Raw genomic sequence first — 14,699 nt, forward strand, 5'->3', positions numbered from 1 at the left:
AATATACACACGCACAATCACAGAAAGACACACACAGACACAATAATTAGACAACAGCCATACAAATGAATAAGGTAAGGGCAGAAACTGGAGGAATGCTCAAACAAACCAATTGACTCCTTGTAACAGTTCCAAATTGGCCAGTCTCTTAAGAGGGACTCACATACATTCGCATACACTACATACACACAGCACAAACACACATACACACGCACACTCACAAAGTTTTACACTCATCATTTTCTGCTGATACTCTGTTCTTTATTTTACTCTTACTATTATCTATCCTCATGCCTAGTCACTATAGCCTGCCTTCATGTACATACAGTGCATTTGGAAAGTATTCAGACCCCTTGGCTTTTTCCACAGTTTGTTAGGTTACAGGCTTATTCTCAAAACGGATTCAATCGTTTTTGTTTCTGCACACAATACCCAATCATGTCAAATCAAAAACAAGCTTTTAACCCCCCCAGGAAATATCACATTTACATAAGTATTCAGACCTTTTATTCAACACCTTTGGCAGCGATTACAGCCTCGAGTCTTGGGTATGTCGCTACAAGCTTGGCACACCTGTATTTGGGGGGTTTCTCCCATTCTTCTCTGCAGATCCTCTCAAGCTCTGTCAGGTTGAATGGGGAGCATTGCTGCACAGCTATTTTCAGGTCTCTCCAGAGATATTTGATCGGGTTCAATTCCAGGCTCTGGCTGGGCCATTCAAGGACATTCAGAGACTTGTCCCGAAGCCACTCCTGCACTGTCTTGGCTGTGTGCTTAGGGTCATTGTCCTGTTCAAAGGTGAACCTTTGCACTAGTTTGAGGTCCTGGGTGCTCTGGAGAAGGTTTTCATCAAGGATCTCTCTGTACTTTTCTCCATTTGTCTTTCCCTCAATCCTGACTATTCTCCCAGTCCCTGCTGCTGAAAAACATCCTCACAGCATGATGCTGCCACCACCATGCTTCACCCTAGGTTTTTTCCAGACGTGACGCTTGGTATTCAGGCCAAAGAGTTGGATTCATCAGACCAGAGAATCTTGTTTCTCATGGTCTGAGAGTCCTTTAGGTTCCTTTTGGCAAACTCCAAGCAGGCTGTCATGTGCCTTTTACTGAGGAGAGGCTTCCATTTGATGACTCTACCATGAAGGCCTGATTGGTGGAGTGCTGCAGGGATGGTTGTCCTTCAGGAAGGTTCTCCCATCTCCATAGAGGAACTCTGGATCTCTGTCAGAGTGACCATCGGGATCTTGGTTACCTCCTTGACCAAGGACCTTTTCCGCCAGGTTGCTCAGTTTGGCCTGGCGGCCAGTTCTTTTAAAAATCTTTTTCAAATATATATATATATATTTTTTACTTTTACCCCTTTTTTTCTCCCCAATTTCATGGTATCCAATTGGTAGTTACAGTCTTGTCTCATCTTTGCAACTCCCATACGGATACGGGAGAGGCGAAGGTCGAGAGCCATGCGTCCCCCGAAACACGACCCAACCAAGCCGCACTGCCTCTTGACACAATGCCCGCTTAACCTGGAAGCCAGCCACACCAATGTGTCGGAGGAAACACCTTATGGCGACCGTGCCAGCGTGCATGCGCCTGGGGCGGCCAGCTCTAGGAAGAGTCTTGGTGGTTCCAAACTTTTTCCATTTAAGAATGATGGAAGCCACTGTGTTGTTGGAGACCTTCAATGCTGCGTAAATGTTTTGTTACCCTTCCCCGGATAGGTGCCTTGACATAATCCTGTCTCGGTGCTCTACGGACAATTCCTTCGACCTCGTGGCTTGATTTTTGCTCTGACATGCATTGCCAACTGTAGGACCTTATATAGACAGGTGTGTGCCTTTCCAAGTCATATCCAATCAATTGCATTTACCACAGCTGGACTCAAATCACCTTGTAGAAACATCTCAAGGATGATCAATGGAAACAAGATGCACCTGAGCTCAATTCCGAGCCTCATAGCATAGGGTCTGAATGCATATGTACAGGTGAAGTCTGAAGATTTTTGAAACCACTCCACAAATTTCTTGTAAACAAATTATAATTTGTAGGACATCTACTTTGTGCATGACATAAGTAATTTTTCCAACAATTGTTTACAGACAGATTATTTCACTTATCATTCACTGTATCATAAATCCAGTGGGTTAGAAGTACAGCACATACAGTCATGACCAAAATCTTTGAGAATGACACACATATTAATTTTCACAAAGTCTGCTGCCTCAGCTTGTATGATGGCAATTTGCATATACTCCAGAATGTTAGGAATAGTGATCAGATGAATTGCAAAGTCCCTCTTTGCCATGCAAATGAACTGCATCCCCCAAAAACATTTCCACTGCATTTCAGCCCTGCCACAAAAGGACCAGCTGACAACATGTCAGTGATTATCTCGTTAACACAGATGTGAGTGGTGACGAGGACAAGGCTGGAGATCACTCTATCATGCTGATTGAGTTTGAATAACAGACTGGAAGCTTCAAAAGGAGGGTGGTGCTATGAATCATTGTTCTTCCTCTGTCAACCATGGTTACCTGCAAGAAAACACGTGCCGTCATCATTGCTTTTCACAAGAAGGGCTTCACAGTCACGGATATTGCTGCCAGTAAGATTGCACCTAAATCAACCATTTATTGGATCATCAAGAACTTCAAGGAGAGCGATTCAATTGTTGTGAAGAAGGCTTCAGGGTGCCCAAGAAAGTCCACCAAGCGCCAGGACCGTCTCCTAAAGTTGATTCAGCTGCGGGATCGGGGCACCACCATTACAGAGCTTGCTCAGGAATGGCAGCAAGCAGGTGTGAGTGCATCTGCACGCACAGTGAGGCGAAGAATTTTGGAGGATGGCCTGGTGTCAAGAAGGGCAACAAAAAAGCCACTTCTCTCCAGGAAAAACATCAGGGACAGACTGATATTCTGCAAAAGGTACAGGGATTGGACTGCTAAGGACTGGGGTAAAGTTATTTTCTCTGATGAATCCCCTTTCCGATTGTTTGGGGCATCCGGAAAAAAGCTTGTCTGGAGAAGACAAGGTGAGCGCTACCATCAGTCCTGTGTCATGCCAACAGTAAAGCATCCTGAGACCATTCATGTGTGGGATTGCTTCTCAGCCAAGGGAGTGGGCTTACTCACAATTTTGCCTAAGAACACAGTCATGAATAAAGAATGGTACCAACAGATCCTCCGAGAGCAACTTCTCCCAACCATCCAGTAACAGTTTGGTGACGAACAATGCCTTTTCCAGCATGATGGAGCACCTTGCCATAAGGCAAAAGTGATAACTAAGTGGCTCGTGGAACAAAACATTGATATTTTGGGTCCATGACCAGGAAACTCCCCAGACCTTAATCCCATTGAGAACTTGTGGTCAATCTTCAAGAGGCGGGTGGACAAACAAAAACCCACCAATTCTGACAAACTCAAAGCATTGATTATGCAAGAATGGGCTGCCATCAGCCAGGATATGGCCTAGAAGTTAATTGACAGCATGCCAGTGCTGATTGCAGAGGTCTTGAAAACAAGAGTCAACACTGAAAATATTGGCTATTTGCATCAACTTCTTGTAATTGTCAATAAAAGCCTTTGACACCTATGAAATGCTTGTAATTATACTTCAGTATTCCATAGTAACATCTGACAAAAATATATAAAGACACTGAAGCAGCAAACTTTGTGGAAATGAATGTTTGTGTCATTCTCGAAACTTTTGGCCACGACTGTAAACTAAGTTGACTGTGCCTTTAAACAGCTTGAAAAATGAGTCCTATATCGACATAACCTGAAAGGCCGCTCAGCAAGGAAGAAGCCACTGCTTCAAAACCACCATTTAAAAAAAACAGACTACGGTTTGCAGCAGCACAAGGGGACAAAGATTGTACTCTTTGGAGAAATGTCCTCTGGTCTGATGAAACCAAAATAGAACGATTTGGCCATAATGACCATTGTTATGTTTGGAGGAAAAAGGGGGAGCTTGCAAGCCGAAGAACACCATCCCAACCGTGAATTACGGGGGTGGCAGCATTATGTTGTGAGGGTGCTTTGCTGCAGGAGGGACTGGTGCACTTCACAAAATAGATGGCATCATGAGGAAGTAAAATTATGTGTAGATATTGAAGCAACATCTCAAGACATCAGTTAAAGCTTGGTCACAAATTAGTCTTCCAAATGGACAATGACCCCAAGCATACTTCCAAAGTTTTGGCAAAATGGCTTAAGGACAACAAAACCATGGTATTGGAGTGGCCATCACAAAGCCCTGACCTCATCCTATGAAACATTTGTGGGCAGAACTGAAAAAGTGTGTGCGAGCCAGGAGGCCTACAAACCTGTCTTAGTTACACCAACTCTGTCAGGAGGAATGGGCCAGAATTCAGCCAACTTATTGTGGGAAGCTTGTGGAAGGCTACCTGAAAAATTTGACCCAAGTTAAACAATTTAAAGGCAGTGCTACCAAATACTAATTGAGTGTATGTAGACTTCTGACCCACTGAGGATGTGATGAAAGAAATAAAAGTTGAAATAAATAATTCTCTCTACTATTATTCTGACATTTCACATTCTTAAAATAAAGTAGTGATCCTAACTGACCTAAGGCGGGGAATATTTACTAGGATTAAATTTCAGGAATTGTGAAAAACTGAGTTTAAATGTATTTGGCTAAGGTGTATGTAAACTTTTGACTTCAACTGTAAATAAGGCATTTCAGTTTTTTATTTGTAATACAATTGAAATTTCTAAAAAAAAACATTTTTTGCTTTGTCATTAATGGAGTATTTTATGTAAATTGATGAGGATTTTTTTTATTTGATCAATTTTAGAATAAGGCTGTAACGAAACAACATGTGGAATAAGTGATGCTGTCTGAATGCTTTCTGAATGCACTGTATCTACCTCAAATACCTCGTACCTCTGCATATTGATCTGGTACTTACTGTATTAGTTATTGTGAATTTTTCTTCTTCTTTTGTTACTATTCTATTTTGAAACTCTGCATTGTTGGGAAGGTCTCGTACGCAAGCATTTCACGGTAAAGTCTACACAAGTTGTATTCGGCGCATGTGACAAATAAAATTGGATGTGATTTGATTCAGGCACATAACAATGTCCCACTTTCACTTTCCCTCTGTCTTCTTACAGACAATAAGACTGAAAGTGGAGGTCTGCTAGGAAAACAACAGTTAAATGGTTTAAGTCCATTGGAACTTAATTCATTATTCAAATTTCTTATTGTGATTTCTTAAAAACATTTCCCTCAATCTTGATGCATTCACTACACATTTCTCCATTGAATCACAGTGGGGTTTAGAAGCCTTCTTTCTCTCTCTCTCTCTCTCTCTCTCTCTCTCTCTCTCTCTCTCTCTCTCTCTCTCTCTCTCTCTCTCTCTCTCTCTCTCTCTCTCTCTCTCTCTCTCTCTCTCTCTCTCTCTCTCTCACCTGATCTGACAACAAAGGATATATAGACTAACTGCTATCATCCACAACACTAGAACATATATCTAGTACCTGGAAACATACAGTACCTTGTGCCTTGATCTGCAGAGCAGGCACCTAATCTAGAACCTGGAACTACAGAGTGGGGTAGGTAGGTACTGCACTTTGATTATTGAACACCCCAACAGGGGTTTGGTTATTGAACACCCCAACAGGGTTTTGCAGTAATGCACTATTGGTTCTACTGTACTATGAATGATGAAACATTACTAAGAGCAGAGGCAGCTACTGTGTCTAACCTAGTGTGCTTTTTATTTATATTATGGACTTATATAGCAGATGGCTTTGGGTGGGTGAGCACTGAACCAAAACTACAGAGATGTGCTGGAAACAGGAAACAGAACAGAGCTCAGTTTACTGAGTCAGCCATAGTTTGTATAGTTTGACCTATACATTTTTTTTGCTATACGTATCTCAGAGTCAACTAAATGTGGGAGGAGGATTGAAGGAGGGAGAGCATGTACAGAAAGTCCATCAGAGTCTGTCATGCATCCTTCCTCTTTAAAACGACTGCAAGCCGTCAATCCTTTGCTTTGGAAGTTGTCGAATGAAGAAAGGTGGAGAGGGACAGGCATAGTCTTTCCTCCATCAAATGTTTCAGTTTTATCATCTGTTGATTATCTATCAATGGTTTTCCCTGTTTACTTCACAGTGTGCTTCTTCCTGATTGGCCCCCGTCCCACCACCGTCAATAAGGGGAGAAGAGGATTGGCCCATGGGTGGTGCGCATAGGCCCAGGGGCGGGCCGTAGGAGGCTGAGGTGCGTGCCCTGTAGTGTGCTCTGTAGGAGGTGGTGGTGGGGGTGGTAGTTCTGAGGGTGAGAAATAGGACGAGGGGCACGCAGCTGAGCCAGCTGATTTGAGGAGGCAGCGGCTGCCATCGCCGCAGCAACAGCCAGGGGGTTGGGAAACAGTCCATGGCCCAGAGTTTTTGGAAGGTCCTTAGAGAAGGTCAAAGAAGACTGTGAGATCCAGAGAGAGAAACAGTGTAAAGGTCAGAATGAGAAATGAGAAAGAAGAGGCAGAGAAAGGGTATGCTGTCTATTTGGCAATCCAGTGCTAAATTACTTAATTATGAATGAATGATTAAAGGCATTGAAAGTATTGCTATAGCCTACAAAAATAATTGGATCATTACCACAAAGTCTGTGCGCTTCTTGTGCCGGCTGAGGAGGGGATTTGGCTTCCCAGCGACTCCATCCCGATGCCTTCGACTGGATATATGCTGGAGAACAAGAGAAGATGAAAAGTATAGGTGTAAAGTTGCCTCTAAATGCTGAACTGTAGTCAGTTTAGCATTTTCTCCACTAATTGTTAAGGTTTGGATTTGGGGAGGGGCAGCTGATCCTAGATCTGTACCTAGGGGAAACTTCACTCTGGAGCAGTGGTCATGGTGGCCACTCACTCACCTGTTTGAGCTGCAGCTCAGAATTCACCCTCACGTTGCAGATCTCACAGTGGAAGGTGCGTTCCTGAGTGTTGGGGTCCGAGGGCAGCCCCCCTGCCTGCTCGGGGCTGGGGTTAGGGCCCAGCCGAGGGTACGCCTTGATGGGGCCCAGCCCACTCCTTGCCTCCAGGATTGTTTTGTGTTTGGTACCTGTCATCCATGGAGAGAGTGCTTTGTTTGTACATTTTTTTGTGTTAATTTATCCTATAGATGCCATCGGAGAGTAGTCTAATTCAGGCTCACATTTCATGATGTTCTTGTTAATATCAAAACGTTGATATTTCATGTATTTTTTGTACTATTAAGAAATTAGGGGACTGAATGATTGTAATATGGAATAAGCTACCCTGACCTTTGAACTATTTAGGAGCGTTCAGCCGCACTAGGTCACCCAGCAGCCAGGTGAGAATTTAGTTATTTTTTGTGTGATCTTTTTATGGTCGCATATTTGTATTTGTATGTTCCCTAAACCATAATTTGTTTGTGGCTATCATTGTAATTAACCTAGTCCCCAGGTTATTTGGGGTGAACAAGATCACATTGTATTTGGCCATAATAAGGCCGAAGTATATTGAGTCAGAAAGTGTGGTGACATTGACTCGCCACGAGAGAGCTGTAGTGACACAGCCAAAAATGTTCAGGATTATTCAGCAGTTTTGGTAGCCAATATCCTCCTCTATTCTATCTGGTCATGGAGCACAAAACCATTCCCCCCATTCCTATTGTTCACTGTCATTTCACATTCAGTCCCTGTTCACCCCCTTTTGTCTCTTAAAAAAATTAACATCTCTTTTTTCTCAGTCCAGTTAAATACTTCATCTCACCCAATTCTACTCTCCTTTTCTCTCTTCATCCTCCCCCCTGCTATACTGTTTCTTTCCTGATGTACACGACAAGACCAAAAGTATGTGGACACCTGCTCATCGAACATCTCATTCCAAAATCATGGGCATTAATATGGAGTTGGTCCCCCCTTTGCTACCATAACAGCCTTCACTCTTCTGGGAAGGCTTTCCACTAGATGTTGGAAGATTGCGTGGGACTTAAATCCATTCAGACACAAGAGCATTAGTGCGGTCGGGCACTGATGTTGGGCGATTAGGCCTGGCTCGTAGTCAGCGTTCCAATTCATCCCAAAGGTTTTCAATGGGGTTGAGATCAGGGCTCTATGCAGGCTAGTCAAGTTCTACCACACCAATCTCGACAAACCATTTCTGTATGGACCTCACTTTGTGCACAGAGGCATTGTCATGCTGAAACAGGAAAGGGCCTTCCTCAAACTGTTTCCCCAAAGTTGGAAGCACAGATTTGTCTAGAATGTCATGTCATTGTATGATGTAGCATTAAGATTTCCCTTCACTCAAACTAAGGGGCCTGAAACATAAAAAACAGCCCTAGACCATTATTTCTCCTCTGCCAAACTTTACAGTTGGCACTATGCATTGGGGCAGGTAGCGTTCTCCTGGCATCCGCCAAACCCAGATTTGTCCGTCGGATTGCCAGATGGAGAAGTGTGATTCATCACTCCAGAGAACACGTTTCCACTGCTCCAGAGTCCAATTGTGGCGAGCTTAATACCACTCCAGCCGACACTTGGCATTGCGCATGGTGATCTTAGGTTTGTGTGCGGCTGCTCGGCCATGGAAACCCATTTCATGAAGCTCCCGACATACAGTTATTGTGCTGACGTTGTTTCCAGAGGCCCTTTGGAAGCTGATAATGAGTGTTACAACCGAGGACAGGTGATTTTTTTACTCGTTACACAGTTCAATGCTCGGCTGTCCCATTCTATGAGCTTGTGTGGTCTACCACTTTACGGCTGAGCCGTTGTTGCTCCTAGCCTTTTCCACTTCACAATAACAGCACTTACAGTTGTACGGGGCAGCTCTAGCAGGGCAGAAATTTTACGAACTGACTTGTTGGAAAGGTGGCATCCTAATGATGGTGCCACATTGAAAGTCACTGAGCACTTCAGTACAAGTCATTCTACTGCCAACGTTAGTCTGACTGCATGCTCGATGTTATACACCTGTCAGCAACGGGTACGGCTGAAATAGCTGAATCCACTAATTTGAAAGGGTGTCCACATACTTCTGTATATATAGAGTATACGCCCATCACCAGAACATGGTTATATTTCAAAAACGAGTGTTGATGTCTCACTTTGGGATATGCCTGGGCAAATGAACCAATCACACACCATCTGTTGGAGACAGACAGGTCAAGTGGTGAATGAGATGAGCCCCTCTCCTCCATAAAGCGAGCCACCGCCCGCCAACTGGTCATTCTCGCCACTCTTCCTTGCGGAAGTGATTGAAGTCACAATAAGCTCTCTTCAACTTGACTAAATTCCTGGTTTCCTACTTAATGTTCTCAGAACGTGAGGTTTACACTGCCAAACGTAGAACTTCAGCTCCTGTTGATAGTTGAGTACCGATCGAAAGGTTTTCGTTTCGAGTAGAATTCCGCCTAGCTAGCTCCACATGGCTAGTTATGGAGGCTCGGTTAGCCCTCGTCGCAAGGCTTCCGCTGCCTAAGTTAGCACACACTAACCTTTTAGCTAAATTGGCTAACTAGTTGCAAAGCTAGCTAACCACACAAAGGTCTTGTTCCCGCCACAAGGCTTAAGCTAACCTGGCTACCTAGCTGCAAAGCAAGCTAACCACCCTAACAAAGGGCTAGCTCTCGTCCCAACGCTTAAGCTAACCTGGCTAGCTTGCTAAAAGGGCTGCCAACCACACCAGCATTACAACCTGCAACACAGTACTATTGCTATCACTTTTCTCACATCTAGTTCAAACCTACACTTGTTGGTATTAACTAGAAACACTTACCCAAAGTCTTAACTGCCACACAGGGCTAGCTACAGCTTGCCTTAGCATGTGTAGCTGCTAGCTAGCTAACACACCACTATCCTCACGGCTGTAGTGTTCCCACACATCCCAGCTAGCTTTAGTCTCTACTAGCTAGCTAACGCCTAACTAAAGGCCAGCGCTTACACGTTGTTTTTACAACAAGCGGCTCAACCCCCACTACCGACCCCAGCTTGGGCGAGGTTATGGATAGCCTCGATTCCCTCCCCTCACTGTCTGACTGGAGCTGATGAATTCCTTTTGGAGTATAGCCTCCCCAACGTTTGCAAGCGAGCTGTGGCCAGACTTGATATAGACGGGCAAGCTCCTTTGTGGGGCTTATATGATGGGAAAAGACTCCCATCCAGCATATCCCCCTCTAAGCAGCTCATTCCCGCAGTCACAAATGGCCTCAGAGAGATAATGGGATAAGCCCCTTACCAGCAATATCCTGGCTAGGGGCTTCCCGAGCAATGACAATCTGGAAGAATCTGGGTTTTGCAACCTTCTCATGGTGGATCCGTCAATGGCTGACCATCTCCACCCCACACGAGGCGCTGCTAGTAGTACGGGCACTTCCCTCCCTGGACTGAACGTTTTTCTGCCTCCATTTTCCATAGGAAGTACAAAGCCTCGGCCTTATCAATCACAGCACTTAACATGACCACTTTATTGTTGGCTTACCAGGCAAAGTCACTGGAGGATCGGAGGAAGCGACTGAATTCGGGGACCCTGAATCAGGACGGTTGGGATGAGATGCAGTACTATGCATGATTATGGATCTAAACCTACGGGCCTCACGTGATGCCATCCAAGGCTGTGGTCGCGCCAGGAGCCTAGTGGTGGTGGGAGAAAGGGCACTTGACTTGTCCAGCTTAACAGGCAAAGAAAAAGCTGACCTCCTGTATGCCCCTGTGACACGCAAGGAGTTGCTCACCCCCACAGTTGCCGCCATGTGGCAGAAGTGTGACATGCAAAAGAAAAGCAGGTGAAGCCAACTTCTGTCTGCTCTGCAAACCTGGGCCCCTGTGCATGTTTGATGTGACATTGATGGAATATTCTCCCAACCCTAAGAAAACTGGAAATAGGAATGTTCTTGAAACATTCCCATGAAACAGGTCTATAACATTAATATTGTATAATCTGAGAACCTTTTAACTATGTTCTAGATAAGTTCTGCTTGACGTTGTTCACCAAAACAGGCAACAACAAAAAATTCAGAATGCTATAATGGTCTAACTAACAGAGAACTGGTCACTCAAACACTAAGGGACAATTACATTTGTACATACGCTCTTATCCAGAGCGACTTACAGTAGTGAGTGCATACATTTCATACTGATCCCCCTTGGGAATCCAACCCACAACCCTGGCATTGCAAGCACCGTGCTCTACCAAGTGAACATTACGGGTAACATTATAAAAGTGTTTTCTCTCCCTAGAATTGTTAGCTGGGCTCACACTTCTACAAATGTGGAATCTCCCCAGTGTGTTTACATAACATAGGGAAAGCCCAAATGACTACATGTGTAACTAGTTATTTGACTCTGTATACATAAAGTTTTATGAACTGTTCATCCGTAAACATAACAGCCATATTCTGGTAAGCTGGCAGTTTTATGAGGCAATTTCAGAGATCAGGGTGTTTAGAAGACACATAAAATGTTGTGTTTGTAAACGCTCAAGTATCACTTTGTGTGGCTAAATTTGAGCATGCTGAAAATATAGAACTTCCTACAGGAATACTGTCGGGATAATCTGTTTCACAATAGGAAACAGTTTTCCCTCCGAGATGGCAATATCTATCTAGGCCAGAACTCTCAATGACAACAATATTACACATTGCGTTATCAGTTCTCTTGATGGAATGAGCCTTACCTTTATTGTGCGCCTCTAGCTGAGAAGGGAGTTGACGGCCACTTTGCACAGTGAGCAGTAGAGCATCTTCTTGGCTTTGTCCTCCTCAGACTCCCCTGAAGAGGGGCTGGGGACTGGGGACGCGGTGTCAGGGGGGCCCACCATGGGGGTGTCCACCTGGGGGGGACCAAGGGCCGGGGAGGGGGTGGAGGTGGTAGACATGGGCGTACTCAGAGGGGGCAGGAGTGGGCACACAGGGAACTGCATGGGGGTGTCTGGGGTGTCTGGCACAGACATGGGGCTGGGTGTCATGGGTGAGCTGTTTGAATGTGGGTGGGAATCACCTGTGAACAGAACAGATAGCAATAGTAAATGGAACATTTTCAACCATATTATGTAGATCACACCAGATAATAATGTGACGAGGACGATAATGGTGGTCCTGCTCCTGCAGCACCAGTATAGTAGTTTGTCTGACCCTACTGGGTCAGAACTCTGCCCCAGGGGGCCACACATCTGTCTCCCCCATCTGAGTGAGTCAGGGTAGGGGGAGACACATGGGTCATGTCAGGTTATTCAGGTTGGAGAGAGTGAAAAGAAGGTCAGTAGTACAGCACAGTACTTTTAATGTTACTCTAGGTTAACCACTGTGTGTAGCACAGGGTCATCTAGCCTGCTATTTGAAGGAATGATGCCTGGGAACCTGATCCTTGTCATTTATGACAGAAGCGTCTCTTAGCATCCACCTGTAACACTATTCTGTTTCACGCCAGACTTCTGACTAAACAGCTGTCCCTGACTGAAACATCTGTGTGTGTGTTTCGGTTATGTCTTTGTGTGGGTTAACACACAGACAGACACATATACACACGCACACACAAACATACAAACGCACACACATGCACACATGTGCATGCGTGTGCAATATAGAGCACACACACCCTGTTTGCTGGTGTCAGGGTCTGGGCTGGATGGTGAGGGGCCTGGTGGAGTGGGGGAAGCAGTGGGGGGAGCGGCCGGCTTGTCACCCTCCTTGGGGCGAGTCTTGGAGGTCTCGATGCCCTTTACCCTCCGTGCGTGCCGGTTCCCCTTATAGTGGGCCTCTGCCTGGCTCTGAGAATAGAACAAGGAGGAGGAGATGGCATGATATTTCACATCATAATCCACATACAGTAGGTACTAATGTTCATAGACTTCATAGCAAATTCATATACTGTAGCTGAGAAGCTTGAACTTGCCTCTCTGATACTGAGGCCAAATACCTGAGCAAAATGCTAATCTGATATCTGTGTATATTGGGAAAAAAATGATACCCAATCTGTAACAGGTGACATAATTCGCTCACCCCAATAGCAGCCTTAGCATGGCTATGGGACACCACTCACACCCTTGCTGTCATTTTCACACTGTGGTTGTGTCCTAAGCCCTATTTTACTGTTTAGTACAATATCTGTCATCCACAGGCTTATTTATTGAGACCCAGTGATGTCAGTGGAGTGAACTCTAGCCACAGTGTTGACTGGACATCTCTCAATAGATGGCTTTAGGCTGTCACATAAGCCCTGTGCTGTCCCTGCTCCGTACCTTCCTGTCCCTACTCTGTACCTTCCTGTCCCTGTGGCTGGCTGGCTGGCTGCCTGGCTAGAGCACTCTTCAGCAGTTCAGCAGATCAATTATGCCTTTATCTGCCATTCCTTTATCACTGATATCCCCAATGTCTGCTCTGCCTGTCGCTGTCATTAGAGCTGAAGTTTTTATAACTGTCCTCCCTCAAAACAAAATGGCACAGCACACAGCAGCTGAGCAGCACACACTCTCTGTAGTTTGTCGTCAATGTGAGAACTATTTCAATGTTCTATAAAACAAATGTACAATCAACATGTTGGATTAGAATGTTATGAAGGGGCAATCTACAGTTGCTCATCTTTTGAGTTGTAAATGAAGCATATGTAACCATTGATTCTAGAATAATGTTACTTGTAAATGCCTCAAGCTTAGTTCAACTGTCAAAACCCATCAGAACCCCAAATATACAGTGCCTTCGGAAAGTATTCAGACCCCTTGACTTTTTCCACATTACAGCCTTATTCTAAAATATATATATATTTTAAATGTCCCTCATCAATCTACACACAATACCCCATAATGACAAAGCAAAAACAGGTTTGGAAAAGTTCTGCCAATTTACTAAATGTAGTATGGAAATACTACATTTACATGAGTATTTGGACCCTTTACTCAGTACTTTGTTGAAGCAGCTTTGGCAGCGATTATAGCATTGACTCTTCTTGGGTATGATGCTACAAGCTTGGCACAACTGTATTTGGGAAGTTTCTAACCATTCTTCTCTGCAGATCCTCTCAAGATCTGGCAGGTTGGATGGGGAGTGTTGCTGAACAGCTATTTTTTAGGTTTTTCCAGAGATGTTCGATCAGGTTCAAGTCCGACCACTGCCTGGGTCATTCAAGGACATTCAGAGACTTGTCCCAAAGCCACTCCTGTTGTCTTGGCTGTGTGCTTAGGGTTGTTGTCCTGTTGGAAGGTGAACCTTCGCCCAAATCTGAGGTCCTGGGTGCTCTGGAGGAGGTTTTCCACAAGGATCTCCCTTTGTACTTCGCTCCGTTCATCTTTGCCTCGATCCTGACTAGTCTCCCAGTCCCTGCCTCTGATAAACATCCCCAAAGCATGATGCAGCCACCACCATGCGTCACCGTAGGATGGTGCCAGGTTTCCTCCAGACTTGACGCTTGGCATTCATGCAAAATACTTCAATCTTAGTTTCATCAGACCAGAGAATCTTGTTTCTCATGGTCTGAGAGTCTTTAGATGCCTTTTGGCAAACTCCAAGCGGGCTGTCATGTGCCTTCTACTGAGGAGTGGCTTCCATCTGGAAACTCTACCATAAAGGCCTGAATGGTGGAGTGCGGCAGGGATGGTTGTCCATCTGGGAATGTTCTCCCATCTCCACAGAGGAACTCGAGCTGTGTCAGAGTGACCATCGGGTTCTTGGTCACCTCCCTGACCAAGGCCATTCTCTGTTTGGCAGAGCGGCTAGCTC

General features: G+C 44.9%; 1 pseudogene; it reads right to left on the reverse strand.

Moving 5' to 3' along the window:
• Positions 1–5,345: 5,345 nt before the first annotated feature.
• LOC124004381 overlaps positions 5,346–14,699 on the reverse strand; it is an 82,938-nt pseudogene continuing 73,584 nt past the window's right edge.

Source organism: Oncorhynchus gorbuscha, linkage group LG18 (genome assembly GCF_021184085.1).
Source record: "Oncorhynchus gorbuscha isolate QuinsamMale2020 ecotype Even-year linkage group LG18, OgorEven_v1.0, whole genome shotgun sequence".
NCBI lineage: Eukaryota > Metazoa > Chordata > Actinopteri > Salmoniformes > Salmonidae > Oncorhynchus > Oncorhynchus gorbuscha.